General features: G+C 50.7%; 1 protein-coding gene and 2 non-coding genes across 3 annotated transcripts in view; 2 read left to right on the plus strand and 1 right to left on the minus strand.

Moving 5' to 3' along the window:
• The first annotated feature begins 7,978 nt into the window (after positions 1-7,978).
• On the plus strand, positions 7,979-8,061 carry TRNAL-CAG. Its single transcript has one exon. It is a non-coding gene; the product is annotated as a tRNA-Leu (tRNA).
• Positions 8,062-8,249: 188 nt separating this feature from the next.
• Positions 8,250-8,332, minus strand: TRNAL-CAG. Its single transcript has one exon. It is a non-coding gene; the product is annotated as a tRNA-Leu (tRNA).
• Positions 8,333-8,861: 529 nt separating this feature from the next.
• The window catches only part of CCL22 (C-C motif chemokine ligand 22), a 34,808-nt gene continuing 20,965 nt past the window's right edge, over positions 8,862-22,704 (plus strand). The window contains exons 1-3 of the transcript XR_004648008.1: positions 8,862-9,785; positions 11,159-11,201; positions 11,318-11,606. The gene's annotated coding sequence lies outside the window, so the exon portion shown is untranslated. The remainder of the gene's footprint in view (positions 9,786-11,158; positions 11,202-11,317; positions 11,607-22,704) is intronic.

Genomic DNA, 22,704 nt, shown 5'->3' on the forward strand with positions numbered 1-22,704 from the left:
GGTACCTGTGCCATAGGTTGCCTACCCCTGCGCTAGCATGAGCAAGGAAATTGTTTGTTCTGAGCCTGGCTTTATTGGGTGAGGTTCCCTCCCCATCCCCCAGCTGAGAGATTGACACTGGCTCCCTGGTATTCATGTGTTTACATTCCTAACTCAGTTCTTTTCTCACGGAAGGGCCAGGCGAGTGGTCATGGGGCTCTGTATTGTTAATTGTCACTGTGATAGGGAGCTAGTTGTAGGCCACAGGTCAATGAAGTTGCTGCCGGAAGACTGCAAGTTTGAGTGAAGTTAATTAATCTGTTTCTGTGGAGAGATTACTGAGACCTGGATGACAGGTTTCAGCGTGGTAGCCGTGTTAGTCTGTATCAGTAAAAACAACAAGGACATCAAGAGACACCTTAGAGACTAACACATTTATTTGGGCATAAGCTTTCGTGGGCTAGAACCCACGTCTGGGCACATGAGACAATTGGCTCAGTACCTGGGAGGATATGTCATTGGGACTAGGAACAGGAAGCAAAGGGAAGAGAGAAATCTGGGAAAGGCACCTCCTCCTGCTGTGTACCTGTGATGTGTCCTGCCTGCTTGGATACTGCGGATGAAAGGTACCTGTGGTGAAAAAGAAAGAGACGGTGTGTGTTTGTGAGTAGGAGACCATGTAAACAGGCTAGGCAGTTCTGCTCAGTGCGTAGCTGCAGAAGCACCCATGTGACAAGCACCACCAATGTGAAATTGGAGGGATCTTTAATAGTGATTGTGCAAATAAAGGGGCCTCTTCATTCACAGAAATAAAATGACAAGACACACTCCTAAGTCCTTTCTTAGGTAAACATCCCAGTGACTTCAAGGGGAGGTTTGCCTGAAGAAGGACTGAGTAAAATCTAAAGAAGGACCTTAGGATTGGGCCCCAGGCCTCAAGGCAACTGTAGCTATGGTTGTTTTCTTCTTTGATTACACATTTTCAGATGAAGATAATGAATATCCACACTCACAACACTCCTAGACTATAGGGTGTAACTGTCCAAAGAGCAACTAAGTGCTTCAGTCTGGCAACTTGTAAATAGAGGATCTTATCTTGCAAATGATACTCACATGAGTAGGACTGTTCGTGCCATGAAACCAGCCAAATTAAAATGAGAAATTAGACATGCATTTTGAACAGGGAGTCTGATTAACCATTGGAACACACTACCTCAGGAAGTGGTGGATTCTCCAGCACTTGATGACCTCAGAGCTAGAATGGTACCTTTCTGGAAGACCTGCTTTAGCTAGACAAGTTACTGAGCTCAATGTGGGTGAAAGTGGGTGAAAGTTAATGGCCGGTGATAGACGGGAGCTCAGACTAGATGGTCTAAAGGTTGCTTCTGGCCTTAAATCCAATCAATCTGTGACGGCAGCTCCTGGCTGGCTCCCCATTAACTATCGAGCCCAGTTCAAGGTCTCTGTCCTGATATTCAAAACCTTCCATTGGATTGACCCCAGAAGCCTGTGAGATCACCTCCCCTTCCACAGCCATGACCTCCTTCCGTAGCTCCATTCTACTGGAACAATCAAAGTATCAGCCAGTAGCCGAAGGCTCATGAGTGTGCCAGACTGTGGAAATTCCTTCCTGTGAGAGAGGAGTATGACCACGGGCTTGACCATTTACAGAACAAATTGCAACCCCTTTCCCCACTTTCAACATAGCTTTCCCTAAGTAGCTCTTCACACATCTGCTTAGGGCTTGGTCTGACCCATACTGAAGTCAATGGAAAGACTCCCAGAGATACCAGTGGGCTTTGGATCAGTCTTTTACTCAGGCCTGGTTTATGGCTTAAAAGTTCGGTTGACGTAGCTATGCCACTCGGGGTGTGAAAAATTCACACCGCTGAGCACCGTCGTTATGCTGACCTCACCCCCAGTGTAAACATGGCTAGGTCTGTGGAAGAATTCTGCTGTCGGCCTAGCTAACGTTGCTTAGTGAGGTGAATTATCTACGGTGATGGAAAAACCCCTTCCGTCACTGTAGGAAGTCAATAGATAGCTGCAGCATTGTAGCTGTGCCACTGTAGCACCGGTAGTATAGACATGGTCTTAGTCAATCTCACCCTCTTAAATTCACTCCTAAAAAAATATTTCTGGTTAATTAGATTTTCTCCCACATGATAAAGCTGGTGGAGATACAAGCAAATCTTCACTGTACGTGATATAATGGTGTTTCTAACATCCCTGGTCACAAGGAGGCCTAAAAAGCACCAGGTCAGTTTGATGCTTGAATGGGCCTTAAGTAAATATTATACAAAATGATGGCGAATGGCCAAATTCTGTCCTGTGGGAGCGTCACGTGTCTTGTGTTCCCAAGCTCCCGTCACCCGGGGCAGGAGTTCAGGTGGTGGCTGGAGGTACAGCACGCAGAAGTGTTTGTATTGGGAGGAGCAGGCTGGCCATGTCCCTAGCCAGCAGACCATGATCCACTGTGGCCATGATGCACCAGCCAGCATGGACGAAGCCGTTCCCCTTCTCTAGTGCCCTCCAGGGAGCTGTCCTACTGCTGTGTGAAGAGAGAAGTATCCCTCACCCTCTTCCCCTTCCAACTCACCCAGGCAACACATGGGATTGCACCCTAAAATTCACCTTGGGGTGCTGGTGGCTTGCGTGTCACTCTGGAGGGGACATGATGGCCACAGGACCCCTCTGTGGAACTGCAGCCCTTTAAGGACTGACGGACGGCACGTTCTGGACATTTTAGACCATGCTTTCCCCTCCTCGGAATCACTAAGCACCCCAAAAGGTTCCTTCCACCCTTTGGAGAGAGGCGTTTACTTGTAAAAGCCCTAGAGGAAGAGAGAAGCCACACAAAGGTCTTGCTGCTGCAGCTAAAGAGAATTTGGTATTAGAGTTAGCAAATGTTATTGCAAAGCGCAGGAACGTATCTTAGAGGAGGAGGGGGGAAAATAGCCCGTGGCTGGGGTGTTGCTGAATGTTTAGAGTCAGGGATCGGACAGTGGAGAGTGGGATGGATGGGACTGTCCCTGCTAACTTCCCCATAACAAATAAATGACTGCTTGGGGATGAGTGATGTGGGGGCAGGGATAGCTCAGTAGTTTGCGCATTGGCCTATTAAACATAGGGTTGCAAGCTCAATCCTTGAGGGGGCCATTTAGGGATTTGAGGCAAAAATCTGTCTGGGGATTAGTCCTGCTTTGAGTAGGGGGTTGAACTAGATGACCTCCTGAGATCCCTTCCAACCCTGATATTCTATGATAATCCAGAGCCAATTGGCTTGTGTTTAGGAGTGGGTAGCCTGGCTCTCTTGTTTCTACAGTCTCCACTCTCTGACCTTGCCAGCTTTGCACACATTGCAGTGGAGTTACTCCTGGTTTAACCCACTGGCCCTGACAGCAGAATCAGGTCTGATGAAGTCCCACAAGCATGAAGTGAGCTCAGACCCAGGCTCACCATTTGTACAGGGCTCTGGGAGCCAGGTCCCGCTGAACCCCAGACCACAAAGCCAGCCTGTTGGTGACCTACTTGTGGAACTGTGCCCTCAAATTCTCCATAGAGGTATTGTTATGGTATGATTGTGGCATAACAATGATGTGTTTTATGCAAGATAAGGCATGTGAGAGGTCATTGGAAAGGTTATGATTTACATAATATGAGTATCCAGTTTGTAGGCATGTATCATTTTGGTATCTGAAGTTAGGAATATTGTCTATGCATCTATTACAAATGTGTTTACACCTGGGGAACGCCCACTAGAAGAATGCAATTAGTCTACATGGCTCATTGGGAAGGGTCATTAAGGAGAACAATAGGTCTTAGAAGAGGCTAATCTCCCACCAGGAAGCCTTCCTGGGGACTCTGCAAACAGGCTTTGTGTTATGGCTGCAGAGACATGTGACCAAGTCACATGGTACTGGACTCCATGATAATACTAGTGTTTTTCCACTGACCGGGGGTGGGAATCAAACGGAGAGACAAAGGATTTCTGCCATATGCAAAGACTATTTAAGGCAGGGGAGTGACATTATCATGGTCCGTTCTTCATTGACTCCCTGCCCAAGAAAGAGGACGGCTGGAAACACCTGAGAACAAAAAAGACTGGACTAGGGGAGAAGGGCAGAGCCCAGACTGGAGGGTTGTCTGGCCTGTGAAAGAAATATCTGGGGTTTTAAGCAGCAAGCAAGTGCAGCCTGCCTTCAAGAATCTCTGCAATCTGCCTAAAGCAACATTTAGGGTGAGAATTTGCTACTTATAACCAGTTTCTTTAGTATATTAAGTTTAGATTGCACGTTTGTTTATTTGCTAGGTAATCTGCTTTGATCTGTTTGCTATTCCTTATAATCACTTTAAATCTATCTTTTGTAGTTAATAAACTTGTTTTGTTTTGTCTAAAACCAGTGCGTGTGAAAATCATAACCTGGAGCAGAAAGCTGTGTATATCCCTCTCCACATTGAGGGAGGGGTGAATTTCATGAGCTTGGGCTGTCCAGTTCTCTGTGCCACGCAAGATGGTACAATTTTGGGTTTACCCTCTAGAGGGCAGTGTGCACTTGAGAGCTAAGCAATTCCTTAGCTGAGCCTCGCCATGCAGAGCTGATTTCAGTGTCTGTGGGTCCCTACCTGTGTGCTGGTGAAAGTGTGAGACTGGGAGCATGTCTACAGCTTGTCACAGCATTACAGGCTGAAGGGGAACCCAGGCTGGTGCGTCAGGTGGGCTCAGTGGTGCCCAGGGGTGAAAGTAAGTTAAAGGACTTACCGGTACGCCGGAGTCCTGAGCGGGGATGTGGCCTCAGCTGAAAGAGGCGTGGTCTCAGCCAGAAGAGGCGGGGCCTTTCAAGATTTAAAGGCCCTGGGGTGCCGGCTGTGGCTGGGAGCCCCAGGGCCTTTAAATCACCCCCGAACCCGGGTGCTGGAGGTCCAGCGGCGCTTTGAAGGGCCCGGGGCTCCCTGCAGTGGCTGGAGCCCTGGGCCCTTTAAATCACCGCCGCGGAAGCCGGTCCAGTCCGGCACGGCTTACTGGCTCTTGCCGGTACGCCCTACCAGACCAGACCGGCTTACTTTCACCCCTGGTGGTGCCCCAGTTCCAGGTGGCACCCCAAAGGTGGGGGGAACCCATCACACCACCCCCACCACACATCACCTCCATATTGGTGCACATCCCAAAATTCATTCCACACATGGATGTAAAAAATGAGAGGGAACACTGGAGTGCTGGGTCACACATGGCCTATTTCTAATTGCTCATCAACACAGTCCAAAAGGCGAGACAACACCTCATTGTCAACAAACACTTTCCCACCATTTGTTCTTTCAACCACAATGGGTACAGGACTGCTCCAGGAGCAACCCCTGGTCTCAGGCTGCAAGCTCTTTAGGGCAGGAACTGGTTTTTTGTTCTGTGTTTGTACAGTGCCCAGTCCGTGGCTGGTCTGTGACGAGTGCTCCTATGAGTTAGCACAATACTGCCATCTACAGCCAGTTGATCCTCATAAGCAAAGTCCTGTACCATAAATGATTGTCAGCTGGTTTGGAGTTGCTGAAATTGCGCATTATGGCCCTGGTGCAACAAGAGACTTTAGCAAGTACATAACGTTAAGCGGATGAGTAGTCCCATTAACTTCAGTAGGATCACTCAGTCCTGCACTTGTTCTGAATCAGGGCCTCGTTACATTCAAGTGGTTCGAGATGGCCATACCTCTCCAATCCATCCCAAATGTCTGTGCTCTTCCATTCAGCATATGCACATCTGACCCTCTCCCATATATTCTTTGTTGTCTGATCTTCTTTGTCCTCTCCGATACATAGATAGCCAACCTGTTCCATACACGCTGTGCAGCCTGGTATATTAAGATCATTGTTATTAAGAATATTTCTAGGTGCCCATGATGCAATGGCAGGGAAAATATTATTTTAGTACCAAAAACACTACCAGGCTGTACCACTATTGAGGTCAATGGGAATAGGTACAATAGTAAACCTTACATCTGGAAGTACATGGCCATAAGCCCCTATGCTGCAAACAATAACCAATGAGCAGGGCCGGCTTTAGGACCTGCGGGGCCCGATTCGAATACCCGGCGGCGGTCTGGGTTTTTGGCGGCACTTCGGCGGCGGGGGGTCCGCTCCGCGTCTTCCGCGGCACCGAAGGACCCCCTCCCGCCAAAATGCCGCCGAAGACCCAGAGCGGACCCCCCACCACTGAAGTGCCGCCGAAGACCCGGAGCAGACCGCCGCCGGGTGAGTAAGGCGCGGGGCCCTCTTCGGTGCAGGGCCCAATTCCAGGGAATCAGGGGAATCGTCCTAAAGCTGGCCCTGCCAATGTGCATCCACATATGGATAAGTCAGGCATGTGCATGTTTGGCTCAGGGCCTTAATGAACAAGAATCAATACTAAATAAAAGTCGCTGCCAAATAAATGAATTAATACAAATCAATGTTGATTGAAGAGGACTATTAAATACTGAATAAATAAGTGAACACTCCATGCAATGCACAACCTGTGGAACTCCTTGCCAGGGGATGTTGTGAAGGCCAAAAGTATAACAGGGTTCAAAAAAGAACTAGATCAGTTCATGGAGGATAGGTCCATTAATGGCTATTAGCCAAGACAGTTCGGGACCATCGACCCTATGCGCCAGGTGTCCCTAAAGCTCCGACTGGCAGAAGCTGGGACTGGATGACAGGAGATGGATCATTTGATACTTACCCTGTTGTGTTCGGTCCCTCTGAAGCAGGTGGCACTGACCACTATTGGAAGAGAGGACATTGGACTAGGACCATTAGCCTGACCCAGTATGGCTGTTCTTATGTTTAATAAAAAGCAAGGCTCCAGTCCTGTAATGCACTTCAAATGAGCACAGCCCCTGAGCCATGGGAATGCGTCAGAATGCAAAGGGGGTCACCTGCGTGGGGTTTATTGCAAGACGAGGGTCTGGATGAATTTAATAAAAATCAATATTTGTTAAAAATTACTGAGAAATTAATAAAGAGCAATACTCTTAAAATTATTGATGGTAAAGAAATGAATATAAATTAATCCTGAACACAATTAGTGCAAGATCAGTACAAGAATAAGAATTCGTGCTGATTAAACATTAATGATCATTAAGGCTGCGAGTCTGTCACGGAAGCCACGGATTCTGTGACTTTCCATGAGTTCTGCAGTGGCAGGTGCTGGCTCAGGGGCCAGCAGCAGCAGTTTGGGTGTGTGGGAGAGGGCTCAGGGCTAGGGGCAGAGGTTGGAGGATATGGGGGGGGGGGGGCTTACCTTGGGGGGGGGGGGGCTCCCCGGCTCCCACTGGCATGGCCCTGCAGCTCCTAGATGGAGGGGCCAGGGGGCTCCGCGCGCTTCCCGCGCCCACAGGCCCCGCCCCTGCAGCTCCCATTAGCTGCGGTTCCCGGCCAATGGGAGCTGCGCAGCCGGCGCTTGTGGTGGGAGCAGCGCGCAGAGCCCCCTGGCACCTCCGCCGCCTAGGAGCTGCAGGGACACGTGGAGCCGGGTAGGGAGTCCCTGCCAGCCCTGCCAACCCTCCCGCCCCCAGCACCTGCAGTCCCCACCCCCCAGCCCCTGCCGTGCCCCCTGACTGCCCCCCACCCAGAACACCCATGACCCCTACCCAAGGTTCTGTTCGGGGTATATAGTAAAAGTCACGGACAGGTCACAGGCCTTGAATTTTTGTTTCCCGCAGGTGACTTTAGCTAAAACTACCTGTGACTGAAACGTAGCCTTAGCGATAAGCCCGGACACACCAGGCTGAAATACAAATGGTGTCAGCACGTCTAGCAACACCATAGAAAGAGGAATGCCCGGGAAGGACCCCTCTGGCAGGGTCAGGTCCCCCAGCTCAGAGGAGAAGGAAGCTGCAGGCTCTCAGTGGCCATGGGAAATAACCAGGCGCATGAACAGGCGTTACTGCAAACTATGCGCCCATGAGCTGGGCAGACGCCAGCGGTGTATGAATGTGACAGAAGGTAGAGCCCTTCTCCCAGCGAAGTCAGGATGGCCGAGCGGTCTAAGGCGCTGCGTTCAGGTCGCAGTCTCCCCTGGAGGCGTGGGTTCGAATCCCACTTCTGACAAAGCTCTTTTTTTTTCCTTTCCGTGACCCCTTTGAAGCCCCTTATATTTCAAATGTGCCCTTCCCGGGCTCCACTGCGGGGTAACCGGGCAGCACGGGCACAAAAAAAACAACTACTACTTTCACACCCGGTTTTAGGCGCTCTGGGAGTCGGGGGCACCGCAGCGTGAAATCCAAAAAGTTAAGCTTTGTCAGAAGTGGGATTCGAACCCACGCCTCCAGGGGAGACTGCGACCTGAACGCAGCGCCTTAGACCGCTCGGCCATCCTGACAGCCGTGAACGGCAGCGCTCGCTCGTGGGTAGAAAAGCGCCTTCGTCTCCGCGCAGCCGCACTTCGACTCTTCAGCCCTCAGGGAAACTGTGCGCAGCTGCACTGCGCCCGAGCCTGGACTCCGCGCAGCCGCACTTCGACTCTTTATCTCCCCCTCCCCCCAGGGAAACTGTGCGCAGCCGCACTGCGCCCGAGCGTGGACTCTGCGCAGCCGCACTTCGAATCCCTTCCCGCGAGCGCGGGTCGCCCTCGACCCGGGGTCCTCACAGGCCCGGTGGGGTCTGACCGGCACCTGCCACGGGCTCCCCGCTTCCTCGCTCCGGCCCCGCGGCCCCCCCGCTCTGGCCGCCCCGCTCCAGCCGGGCCCCCCCGGCTCCCTTCGCCCCCCCCCGTCCTGCCCCCCTCCGGCCGCCCCCCCGGGCTCCCTCTGCCCCCCCCACCCCGGGTTCCCTTCTACCCTCTCCGGCCGCCCCCCGGCTCCCGTCGCCCCTGTTCAGCAGGGACACCCCCCCCCCCCCATCCCTCCCACTCCACCGGCCAGGCCCGCCTGGCTCTCCTCCTTCCTCCCTCCGGCTCCTTTCCCTCCCCTCCAGCCTGGACTCCCCCTGGCTTCTCTTCCCCTCTGGCTAGGACCCCCCCACCAGGCTCCTTCCTCCCTGTGGCCGGAAACACCCCCAGCCGCCCCCACCCTCACCTGGACCCGTGCGCCCCCCCCCCCACTTGTCATCATGAGCCAGCTGCAGCGTGGGGCTAGGGTGGGGTGTAGTGGTCGGGTCTGGCCCAGGTGTGGATGTGGTTTGTGGGTGTCGCTGCGTTATTAGCGTGTGGCTGCCCCAGCCCGGGTGACGAACTACGCGGGTGTGAGGCGTGTAGCGTAGACGGGCCCTAAGGCACCTTTATCCCAATATTACTGTGTTCACGCTAGGGGCTGTATTGGTATCAGTATCAGTAGATCAGTAAAAATCACCTCCCTAACCAACATAGTCGTATTGGTACCAAATCTGTGTGTTGAGCAGGCCTCACTGCATTACCCCTCACCACCTACCACACTGCAAAGTGATGAAAACGCCAAGCCAGGTCCACACTAGGACATTTTGTTGGCAGAGCTATGTCGGTCAGGGGTGTGAAAAAAACACATCCCTCCAGCCAACATTGCTAGGCCCCCAGTGTAGACACAGCTATGCCGACAGAAGAGAGCTTCTGTGGGCAGAGTTAACATCATTCGGGGTGGTGGTGATGTTATACCATCACAAGAACCCCCTCTGTGGGCACAGGCTGTGTCTACACTAGGTGACTCTACCTGTATAGGTGTACTGCTATAGCTGTAGCAGAAGAGCATGTGTAGTGTAAACTAGCCCCCAGTCTTTAAATCTATCCTTTTCTGTTTCAGGTGGCTGGTTTCCAGGCCAGGCATCCATTTCCTCTTACAGATCAGTATCTTTCCTTGCTGAAGGTATTACTTGTTGCATGAACACCTTGGATCTATAATTTTCTTGTTTAACCTGCCTGTCCCCTTTCAAAAGTTTGTCTTCCTGCTTCTTCCCTCACATTCCACTGATGATAATATGGCTGGAATATTCAGTTACACTTTCACTAGCCTCATAATCACTTGTGCATGTCCTTTTTTATCCGCTGTTTATTTTAAGGCATTTTAGTATTCAAACACAAGAGCAACGTGGTGGAACAAGACTCAGGAGAGTGTTACATTTCTGCGCTGCAGTGGGGTAACGTACCCGGCGGGAACATGCTATACAGCACAATCAGTCCTCTTGTTTGGCAGTTTTTGGCCAAAGAGACATGTAAAGTTGTGAGAGACACAATGAGAGCTCTGTGACACTCGAAAGCTTGTCTCTTCCCCCAACAGAAGTTGGTTCAATAAAAGACATTACCTTGGCCACTTTGTCTCTCATATCCTGGGATCAACACTGCAAATGTATTATACTTAGATAGCATCAGACATGCTGTAGAAATATTAATTACTTACTTAAGATTATCCTTATTTTTATAGCTGGGGAAAATGAAGTATAGAGAAGTGAATCACAGAGAGCTGAGAAAGGAGTTCGGATCTGTTAACTGTGCCAGCCTTTTGATCATTCTTACGCTGTCTCTGTGTTGTTCGCAGCCTCTGGAATATTTGTTAGCAGTTGTATAGTGTGTCAAGCTTCCAGAGATTTGTGGGCGCATCTAAATGTTCTGTATTTTTGTGGGCAACCTTCCTACGGTCTGGTCTACACTTAAAAGTTTTGCTGGCATAGCTATGTCGGTTAGTAATGTGGAAGAAATCACACCCGTAACTGACATAGCTATGCCGGCAGGAGACCTAGTGTAGTTCTACTGGGGGAAAAAATCCTTTTGCCAGTACGGTATAGCTTATTTCTTTTGGGGAACTGGTATATGCTTTAAGCCAGGGGTAGGCAACCTATGGCACGCGCGCTGAAGGCGGCACGCGAGCTGAAGGCAGCACGCGAGCTGATTTTCATGGCATTCACACTGCCCGGGTCCTGGCCACTGGTCTGGAGGCCTCTGCATTTTAATTTAATTTTAAATGAAGCTTCTTAAACATTTTAAAAACCTTATTTACTTTACATACAACAGTAGTTTAGTTATATATGATAGACTTATAGAAAGAGACCTTCTAAAAACGTTAAAATGTATAACTGGCACGCAGAACCTTCAATTAGAGTGAATAAATGAAGACTCGGCACACCACTTCTGAAAGGTTGCCGACCCCTGCTTTAAGCTATAGTGGCAAACCCTGTCTGCTATGAAGACAAGGTCTCAGTGTCCCTCTGTGGCACAAATCATTCTGTCTCTGTTCACCCTTAGGAGTCAAAATCAGAATGGAGGTGCTTGGGCTTGATTGCTGGTGGTAAGTAGTCTCTGTCTGCACTCAGTAAAGAGCAGCTGTACGGTAAGGGCTTTGTCTGCCTTTTGTTTGCACTGCGGCATCAGATTGTGTTGTGTTAACTTTCCCATGACAACTAGGTTCCACATGTTACTGAGCCATGAAGCTTGTGTGGGGAGGTTCAGCCACAGGCAGTTGGACAGCGATCGCCTGCCAGCAGCTCTGCGATAAGGGTGTCGTGTGAACTGATGTGCTAAGTGGGGAAATCATCCACTGGGAAACCCAGCTATAGGACCAAGGCATTGCCTCTCCAGCAACTTGACAGCATGTCTTGGCTCAGAATTCTCATCCGGCTGGGCATGTCCACTGAATCTGATGACTTCAGAGTTGCTCTAGCACAGGGGATCCAGGATTTGGCTTCTAGTCTTTGTGAGTGCAAAAACCTACATTTACACACGCAGTCGGAGTAATTGCAAGCATGAGTGAGCGATTCGGCTGGTGCGTACAAATGCTCTGCATGTAGAACTGTGGTTTTGAGGCTGCACCTTTTGCACCTGCCTTTGAACATTTAACCTAGAGCGTATAAAGTGAGAAAGGTAAAGGGTCCAATTCTGAAGCTCTTGCCCACATAAGTAACCCTACTGAAGTCAGCAAGGAGCACAGGATCAGGCCCCAAGACTTGGGTTTTCGGGAGCGGGTGGGTATGAAAGTGTCTTCGATTGTGATGTACTGGGAGGAAGAGATGCTGGAGTCATTTAGGCTGTAATGAAGAACCAAGCAGAAGTATCAACTGTATTGTGCCAGTTGCCGCTCACTAGATTTCATAATGCATGTTTTACAGCTGCATGTAAATATAACTAAACTGGATTGTGTTTGAAGAGCTGTACGGTTAAATCCTTAGGTGCCTCCCATGTGTGTGTGTCTCCTCTGTTGTATACTAGAGCGCCTGTTATGAATAACAACTAATGGTATATTGTGTTTACACAGCATCTTTCGTCAGAAGAATCCCCAAGCATTTTACATACCATATATAGTACGCAGCGTTTCTCAAATGCGGCCACCAGGGGGCTTTTCTTGCGGTCACAGCCTCCTGGCCTCTGATGGGGGAAGGAGGGTAAAGTAGCTCTCCCTCCCCTTCCCTGTTGCTCCTGGGTGCACCGGCTTGGTGTTGATTACTAGGGTCACCAGCAGGGATTGAACCCTGCCCCCCTCTGGAGTCATTTGGGGCACAACGCTTTAGGAGCAGGTAGCCAGAGAGTTCCCCACTTCCCCTGGGGCGAGGGGGTTCAGACTTTGAGCTTCAGCCCTGGGGTGGTGGGGTGGCAGGCTTCGGACATGGGGCTTCAGGCTCCAGCCCCGTGCTCTGGCTGTGTGGTGGCAGGCCCCAGGCTCCGGCCATACGGTTTCGGGATCCGTCCCTGGGTCCCGTCCTCCAGTTGCAAGACTTCGGGCTCTGACAGCAGGGCTTCAGGCTCCAGTCCTCGCTGCCTCCCCCAGCCCTCCACCCCCATCTCCCCTGACCCCCACTGCCTCCCCGATCCTCCCTCCAGGGCTGAATAAGTCTGCTGTGAAAAGTGATACTTGTATGTTTGTTAATATCACTTTTCACAACAGGCTTACTAGCTAGTGATAAATTACAATGATTCGGACATGGGTATGTGCTAATTAAGTATTTTAGGAAAAAAATGTGAGAGCAGCCACCAGCTGGTGGTGAGAGAATGAGCAATGACCCATCTTACCAGCACGGCCACTGTCTGTGGGTTTGCTCCCCTGAGCAGAAGGTGCTTGAGTCCCTGAGAACTCCGAGCCACAGAAGGAGTCTCCTCAGACTCATTCGTGGAGGGGTGGAGCTGGGCTTGGCATACCTTTGACCATGTAGCCTGGTAATCGCTGAGCGGAGCCCATTGTCTGGTTTTCCCTTGGAGCCTCATACAACGCACATGGGGCCCAGTGAAGTTCTGTTGTTGCAAAAGCTGAATCCGTCCTTTTTTGGCTCAACATTCAAGCAAAAGATCCAGGGTGATGAGTCAGGTTGGCCCCGCGACTCCCTGTCACAGCCCACTGGTAGTGGAGAGGGCACGGCTGCTGCTCTGCAGGTCAGAGACAAAATAGTGAGACCAACACAGAGCAGCCAGCAAGTATCGAGGAGTAGCTCTCCTGAGAGTGGGGCCAGGGTTGTACTGCTGGTAGACAAGGAGTGGAATTGCAACAGAGCTGTTGTGGCCAGCAGGAGACAGGCCACAGAGCTCAGGTTGGGAGCAGGAAGGCTGATTGGCAATCCTTGAGTAGCTTCTTGGCTAGGTTCATACCTGGAGCCCATCCATCCCCTGCCCTTCCCAATGATTTAAAGAGTATGATAGGTAACATGCAGAAGTGGCTTTCAGAGTACCCCTTGGCCTGGCCCTCCCTGAGTATCTCAGCCTCAGCAGGAGAGTGTCCCATTGTGACATTATTGACAGAATCTGTAACCGTATAGATCGTCGTTGCAACCAAGGTCCTGTAGTGGCACCAAATCTTGTATAAAGGGGTCAAATAAAGTGTCTAAGACAAGGTTATGGTTTGCTGGTTATGATTATGCTATCTGTATGCATGTCAGCTCTGCCAGAACCAGCATCGTTACAATGGACTAGTTTTGGCGGGACCCAACTGAGAGGGCCAATTCAGGACAAATTGCTTAAAGCCAGGCAGTTACAGCCCAAGGTTGGGGTTTTTCCACCTCTAAAGCAAACCAAACCAGCCAGCCAGAGAGGACTTTGGTTTTGCCCCACTGGCTAACCACAAGTCACACAAGCAATTCCCTTAGACACTCCAGTTTCCCAGTATCACCACCAGTGCCACTCATTATGGGGACGAATGGTTATGAAAACCAATACCTCAGTAAAAGAAAAAAGGTTCTCCTGATCCCATAGGACCAAGCCCCAGACCCAGGTCAATATACAAATCAGATCTTACCCACAAATCACGCTGTTGCCAATCCTTTAGAATCTAAAATCGAAAGGTTTATTCATAAAAGGAAAAAGATAGAGATGAGAGTTAGAATTGATCTATACGGTTACAGGTTCTGTCAATAACGTCACATCCGTGTTGGAGCAGCTCAAAGTATTTCAGAGGGCCAAAATTAGGACACGCCCTTGTCGGGTCCTCAGGGCTGAGGGATGAGTAACAGCCTCGCTGGAATTTCCCCTCCCTGGGCTGTGTTTTCCTAGCTGTCGGCTGAACAGATCTATTGTCACGCCTGTCTCCATGCTAATGCAGAGAGCTGGCAGCTCACCTGTCTAGGTTGCACAGGTGGGGCAGGCAGAGGTCAGAATTCATTTTAAGAGCCGATTATTTTTCTTACAGGACAGGAAGTGACATATTACTGGGATTGGGGGCCAATCCCATGTGTCTGGAGCAGGTAAAGCTTAGATTGTCAGAGAGCCAAGATATGTGCCCTCCCCCACTCCAGCACGTATTACCCTCAGCCACCTAACCATGCCATGCTCCCCATTGCAACTGGCCTAGTCGCCCACAGCACTGCCTCTGTGGTACCTCTCTCCTCCACAGCTGTCATAACAGCCTGCTTGCATCTTTAGTAGCAGAAGCACTAGCGAGACACATGGGGTCATATTCTTGGCCCCAGCATGACTAGTCTGCATTGCTAAAGTGGCTTGCCTGGCTAGTGCTGGAATCCCCAAGTGGCATAGAGCCAGCAGAGCAGGGCTGGGCAGTGGCCAAAGAACGTTACGCCAGCTCTATGCCCCGAAGGGATCACCATACACTGGGGTAAACCTCTCTCAGCTGGTTCGAAGGCCAGATCCTGCTGGAAGTGTGACATGCAAGTCACTCCCAGTCACTTCTGCGTGAGCTGCAGCCAGCCACACCTTGTTCTCTTACCAGCATTGGTTATACGGCAGGGTGACCCCAATGCACCCCCAGTCCTAGATTCCCCCCCCCCCCCCCCGAAGTGTGTGTCTGTATTGCCCAGCCCTCTCCTGGACAATACAAATTCATCTAAAGTAGGGTTACCATATTCAAACATTTAAAAAAGAGGACACTCCACGGGGCCCTGGTCCCGCCCCTGGCCCTGCCCCAACTCCGCCCCTTCCCTGCCCCCGACCCCGCCCCAACCCCACCCCTTCTCCGCCCCCATTCCAACCCCTTCCCCAAAGTCCCTGCCCCAACTCTGCCCCCTACTCTGAGCACCCCGCATTCCCCCTCCTCCCTCCCGCTCTGATCTTGGTTGGGGGTTGCTAAGTGCTTCCCTGCTCCCCACTCGCCCTGCAGCCCCTGCAGCCTCTATGCCCTTGCTTGCCTGCCCTGCTCCTCCTCACCCTGCAGCCTCTACACCCCCCCTGCCCCTGCAGCCTCTGTGCCCCCTGCTCCCCACTCACCCCGCAGCCTCTGCCCCCCCCCCCCCCCGCCGCCTGCCCTGCTCCCCCCACTCACCCGGCAGAGGGAGAAATGCAGGCTCCACATGGACTAAACACAGCCCCGCTGCTCTGTGGGGGAGGAGGGAGCGGGGGAGGGGGAGGGACTCTGGCTGCTAGAGGCCCTAGTGGCTGCGAGCGGCTTTCAATCAGGCCAGGCGTCCAATCAGCCGCACCGCACAAGGGGAAGGGGGAAATCCCGGACATTTCTACTTAATTAGAAATCTCCCCCGGCTAAAAAAGCCGGACATGTCCGGGGAAACCCGGACGGATGGTAACCGTATCTAAAGTCTCTGCTTCTTTCATGGAAATAATATCCACAGTTTGTAATCCAAATGGAGTTTCCCAGAAACTTCGATTTAAACACACTGGATTAGATAAAACAATAAACCAAGTTTATTAACTACAAAGAGATTTTAAGTGAGTACAAGTAATGAGGTATAAAAGTCCGAAATGGTACAGGAAAAATAAAGATGAAATAGAACTAGTGCCTAATTTAAACTTAAATTCAAAGCAAAGTTTTTCTCACCACATGCTCTGAACAGTCTTCCCAAACTTCTTAGCTCAGGACCCCTTCTTCTGTTTAATGGCTGCTTCCTTTGTCCCTTCTCGTGCAATGAATTGATGGGCAGACAGAGAGAAGGGAGTGCCTGGGGGTATTTGTCCCCCTTTTTATAGTGTCCTCATTTCCCCCTGGGAAAACATTTCCAGCTGATATTAGGGAGACAGAGAGTCTCCTGCTGCTCTTCCTCACTTGTAGGACCTTCTTTTGTTTCCCTTCCTGCTTGATGACATTGTTTGCTGCTTAAATGCAAATTAAGCAGAGCCCACCATGGACGGCTGGTATCGTAGGCTGGGGGAGGCTGTGCTTCCCCAAATAACCAGGTGTGGCCCCGCATTCGCTCCACCCCCAGGCCCTCCTCTACGGCTCCCCTGTGTGGTGGCCCTGGCTTGGCCTGGGGCCACACAACTCGGCCTCCCGATGCTCTGGGGCTGGGGGAGCTGGGGCCGCGCAGCCCACCCTTCTGGCGTGCTGGGGCTGGCAGCCACGGTGGGTGGCCTCTGGGCTCTGGCGGGGGAGGCTGGGGCCTCGGGCTGAAGGGGCAGGGCGGGGGACTAGCCTCCCCCAGCCGGCAGTTCACATGCCATCCATGGAGCCAGCGTTCCTTTGGTCGAGACAGACCTGTTTGCCAAGCTCAGTTTGGAACGTGTGTTAAGAGCTCCTGACAGTGGAATCACATATTTTATCAGGACAAAGTTGATCAGTTGAATGATGAGTTTTCAGCGGATACCTTACAAGGCATGCTCTATACAAAGATCATTACAGCCGGATAGGGTGTGGACACTGGTACCGTCTATCATAGCCCCCTCCTCCCTGGGAGTCACATAGGAGGGCTGCCCCCCAGCCATCCAGCCAGAAAGTGACTCACTGAGGGGAGTGGGCAGCTCACGTCCCTGGTGGTGGCAGGACCTGGCTGGCTCCATCCCCGCCGTGTGGCGTGAGTGGACCAGGCCTTCCCGCCCCCTCCCCCCGAGCCTCTCACTTCCACAGGCTCTAGGGGTTTCAATTACATGGGGCTGTGGCCAGCTGTGTGTTTGGGCCAGGGCAGGGCAGCAGCCATAGGGGTGGGGGTGGGAGGTGTCTCCCCACAGTTGGAAAATCGATGGCTTAGAAGAGAAATGTTCTTCCTTTGTCGTTAACGCTCTTTGACATCAGCGAAGTTTTCCAACCTAATTTATTTTTTACTAGTTGTTTGTTTCGTGCCTGGCTCCTAGCTTGGATGATGTCACTAAATGAATCAGTTTCACTTTTGGGTCCCACAATGGGGCGTCTGTGTTGCCAGCATTTCAGAAGATTGTGTAGAACCAAAGGAAAAATCCCCCAGCTTCCACCAGTATTTAGGCGGGGTGATGGTTAAATCCGGGACTCATTTCGATAGCTGTTAGGTTCTATAGACTGGGGGGTGGCCAAACTTACCGACCCTCTGAGCCACATACAATAATCATCAGAAGTTTCAGAGCCACAAGACACTCACAGTATTCCCCAAGCTGCCCTTGCAGAAGCCCCTAGCCCCATCAGCCTGCCGCAGGGCAGAAGCCCCAAGCTCCCTCCCCCACGCTGGTAGGTAGAGAATGGAGGGGGGCCTCCGTGAGCTGCACTTTAACTGTATAAGAGCCGCGGTTTGGCCACCCCTGCTATAGATGCTTGTTTTTGCCAAGTCTAAATTTGGGACCTACTTTGACCTGATGGTGTCCCCTGAACTAGTCATGCAAAATACTCATTGGAAACTCTCTGGATGTCTTGGGAAGTTCCAAAACTTGTGCTCTCCTCTCAGGGTGGAGGTGGGGGTGTGGGAGTAAAACGAGCCTTGTATCGCCTGACAGCAGCAACCGGAGAGAGGAAATGAGTGCAATAGGATCTGTTCCAAAGTATGCCATGGATGGAAATATGAGTCACCACGCTCCAGAGTCCAGTGCACATTCACAATGCACCTTAGAATGGATTCGGTTACTGCCCACCCCCGCCACCTGCCCTGATGCACAGTCTCAACCCCAGTGGGTCTATTCTAAAGGCTCTTGTGAGGCCCAAGAGGGATAGGATATAAAATGTTTTGGGGATGCCAAATTGAGACAGGTGGGAATAGAGGGGCGGCTCAGGGATGATGCTCTATGGCTGAAAGATTTGATGGTGCTGTGTATAAAAGTTTAGTGGTAGGGTGCAAACCGGTGTGAGATGGCAGTGACAGACGGTTCAAATAGTTTGGAAACCAACCTCATTAATAATTAGACTCCTTGCTGTGGGGGGTGATTTAGAAAGCTCCTGCTCTTTTCGGTGCTCTCATCCCCTTTGGAAGTGAGACATTTGGATTCAGAAAGGGAATCGCTTCTGTGACAAAGTTCCTCCTCTATCTTGCGCTTATTGGTGGATTGTCTTGCCTCAGGGATTCACCATGTGGGTTGGGGAACAGCCCAGAGACCTTCCCCTCTGGAAGAACCCACAGTCCAGGTCAATTGGGAGGTTTGGGGGGAACCCGGGCCCGCCCTCTACTCCGGGTTCCAGCCCAGAGCCCTGTGGACTGCAGCTGTCTATAGTGCCTCCTGTAACAGCTGCAAGACAGCTACAATGCCCTGGGCTACTTCCCCATGGCCTCCTCCAAACACCTTCCTTATTCTCACCACAGAACCTTCATCCTGGTGTCTGATAACGCTTGTGCTCCTCAGTCCTCCAGCAGCACACCCTCTCACTCTCGGCTCCTTGCGCCTCTTGCTCCCAGCTCCTCACACTCTCACACCACAAACTGAAGTGAGCTTCTTTTAAAACGCAGGTGCCCTGATTAGCCTGCCTTAATTGATTCTAGCAGCTTCTTCTTAATTGGCTTCAGGTGTCCTAATTAGTCTACCTGCCTTAACTGGTTCTAGCAGGTTCCTGATTACTCTAGTGTAGCCCCTGCTCTGGTCACTCAGGGAACAGAAAACTTCTCATCCAGTGATCAGTATATTTGCCCTCTACCAGACTCCTGTACCCCACTGGTCTGGGTCTGTCACACTCCCAACACCAGTGAGTAGGTCAACACCATCCCCTTTTTAACGGGTGGAGAAGCAGAGGCATACGGACGTTAAGTGAGCTGTGCAGCAAGTCATTGTGGCTGAGTTGGGATACGAATTCGGGATCCTTTTGTGTGTAATCCCATGCGCCATCCACTAGATCCATTGCCTTCTAAGAGGCTATTGTTCCACGGATGAAGATAGTAATGCATACCAGGCACAGGATCCAGTTTTGTCCTTAGGGTGACCATCTGTCCCTTATTTGAAGATGTCGTGAACGGTATTAAAATTGATCATAAGTACCATTTTAAACAGTACAATTAAGCTGATGATAATTGCATTGTAACCTTGAGAGCAGTAGAAATGTACAGTTGAGAGAAAAATGCCTGATATGCTAAAGGAAATGGGGTCTCCCCAAAATGTCCCTTCAAATGAGACATTGCTTCTTATTTTCCATGTGGTTTTTTCCCTTATTTCCATCCAACAACGATCATCACCCTAGGGTCCACCTTAACCCATTTTCACTCTCTGGAAGGGATGAAAGGCAGAGCATGGCTTTCTCTCTCACCTTGTCAGTTTCACAGCATTCCAGGTCCTCTGTGGGCATGGAGGGCGCAGCGCCATAGGCGCCGACTCCGTGGGTGCTTTGGGGCTGGAGCCAACCTGACCCGCTCCAGCTCACCTCCTCCCCTGAGCGTGCCACTGCATCCTGCTTCCCGCCCCCCCCAGCGCTTGTGCTGCAAAACAGTTGTTTCGTGCGGCAAGCGCTGGGAGGGAGGGGGGAGGAGGAGGAGGAACACGGCGCGCTCAGGGAAGAGGCGGGGACGGGGCGGGGATTTGGGCAGGGGTCCAATAGGGGCAGGGAGGGGGCAGAGTTGGGGCCGGGGCCAGGGGGCAGGCCCGGGGTGGGGTGGGGGGAGTGAGCACCCACCTGCGCCAAGGAAAGTTGGCGCCTGTGTGCAGCACAAGATTTGCCCATTAGCTGTTGGAATGGCGGCTGTCCTTATAAAGGCGGCTTTGCTGGGTTCTTCCATTTACTACTTCATTTGCTTCCCCCTGACTCCCTTTGTTACTAATCAGAGGAGTCACTCAGTGCTCTGTGAAGGCTGGCCGTGCTCATTCAGAGATCTCCTCTGGACAGACTGGCTGCCTTCTTTCAGAAGTGATGGGGTTAATAGAAATGCTCCTGGAGTGATACACATTTCAGTGCATGTACTGTGAGCACATCAGACTTTCCCAGTGCATGGCAAGAGCATTGGGGGTCCATTTCTTTGCAAACCACTGAAGCTCAGTGTTTATATACAAGTTCCCACAGAAAATATAAGTAACCCAAACCCTCTCCCTTTGCCCTCCAGTGTATGGCCATCTGGTGTCCTAGGAAAGCTGTTAGGGAATGGGTCATTAGGTAAGAGGGCCCAGGACCGGAAAGTTTTACCTGAAATGCCACCATCCTCACACACTTTGGGGGTTCAGATAAAATGGGACCTGGATCCAAATCCCTCCTGGATCTGCTTTGATAAAATCCATGACAGGGATTTTGCAAACCCAAGCCCGCTTTTGGCCATTGGCGATCAGTTCCCTGGGGGTAGTAATATGTGCATGCTCCCAGTAGCAAGGCTGAGGGGGGAGTCAGCACATGGTTAGCGTATATTCTACCAGCCGGATTTAAAGAGGGGGCCTATTAATGAGTTAGGGCAGGACTAGGTATTATCTAGACCATCCCTGACAGGTGTGTGTCCAACCTGCTCTAAAAGACCTCCAATGACGGAGATTCCACAATCTTCCTAGGCAATTTAGTTCNAACAAAAATGATTAAAGGTCTAGAAAACATGACCTCAGAGGTTAAGAAATGTTTTTTTTCTTCCTCCTCCTTGTGAGAACCTTATACGTACTTTTACGGTTATCATGTCCCCTCTCAGGCTTCTCTTTTCCAGACTAAACAAACACATTTTTTTCAATCTTACCTCAGAGGTCATGTTTTCTAGACCTTTAATCATTTTTGTTGCTCTTCTCAAGACTCTCCAATTTGTCCACATCTTTCCTGAAATGTGGCACCCAGAACTGGACACAATACTCCAGTTGAGGTCTAATCAGCGTGGAGTAGAGCGGAAAATTACTTCTTGTGTCTTGCTTACAGCACTCCTGCTAATACATCCCAGAATGATGTTTGCTTTTTTTGCAATAGTGTTACACTGTTGACTCATATTTAGCTTGTGGTTCACTATAATCCCCAGATCCCTTTCTGCAGTACTCCTTCTTAGGCAGTCATTTCCCATTTTGTATGTGTGCAACTGATTGTTCCTTCCTAAGTGGAGTACTTATTGAATTTGTCCTTATTGAATTTCATCCTATTTACTGCAGACCATTCCTCCAGTTTGTCCAGATCATTTTGAATGTTACTCCTATCCTCCAGAGCACTTGCAGCCCCTCCCAGCTTGGTATCGTCCGCAGTGTACTCCCTATACCATTATCTAAATCATTGATGAAGATATTGAACAGAACCAGACCCTGCAGGACCCCACTCGTTATGTCCTTTCAGCATGGATGTGAGCCACTGATAACTACTCTCTGGGAATGGTTTTCCAACCAGTTTTGCACCCACCATAGAATCATAGAATATCAGGGTTGGAAGGGACCTCAGGAGGTCATCTAGTCCAACCCCCTGCTCAAAGCAGGACCAATTCACAACTAAATCATCCCAGCCAGGGCTTTGTCAAGCCTGACCTTAAAAACCTCTAAGGAAGGAGATTCCACCACCTCCCTAGGTAACCCATTCCAGTTTTGCTCCATCTAGGTTGTATTTCCCTAGTTTGTTTATGAAAAGGTCATGCGAGACAGTATCAAAAGCCTTACTAAAGTCAAGATATACCACGTCTACCGCTTCCCCCCATCCACAAGGCTTGTTACCCTGTCAAAGAAAGCGATCAGGTTGGTTTGATGCAATTTGTTCTTGACAAATCCATGCTGACTGTTACTTATCACCTTATTATCTTCTAGATGTTTGCAAATTGATTGCTTAATTATTTGCTCCATTATCTTTCTGGGTACAGAAGTTAAGAGGACTGGTCTGTAATTCCCTGGGTTGTCCTTATTTCCCTTTTCATAGATCGGCACTAGATTTGCTCTTTTCCAGGCCTCTGGAATCTCTCTCGTCTTCCATGACTTTTCAAAGGTAATTGCTAATGGCTCAGATATCTCCTCAGTCAGCTCCTTGAGTATTCTAGGATGCATTTCACCAGGCCCTGGTGTACAGATTTATTAAATACTAGGAAAAGGAATCATAGAATATCAGGGTTGGAAGGGACCTCAAGAGGTCATCTAGTACCACCCCCTGCTCAAAGCAGGACCAATCCCCAACTAAATCATCCCAGCCAGGGCTTTGTCAAGCCGGGCCTTAAAAACCTCCAAGGAAGGAGACTCCACCACCTCCCTAGGTAACGCATTCCAGTGCTTCTCCACCCTCCTAGTGAGATAGCCTTTATTTGCTCCATTATCTTTCTGGGTACAGAAGTTAAGAGGACTGGTCTGTAATTCCCTGGATTGTCCTTATTTCCCTTTTCATAGATCGGCAC

Source organism: Trachemys scripta, chromosome 13, assembly GCF_013100865.1.
Source record: "Trachemys scripta elegans isolate TJP31775 chromosome 13, CAS_Tse_1.0, whole genome shotgun sequence".
NCBI classification, from domain to species: Eukaryota; Metazoa; Chordata; order Testudines; family Emydidae; genus Trachemys; species Trachemys scripta.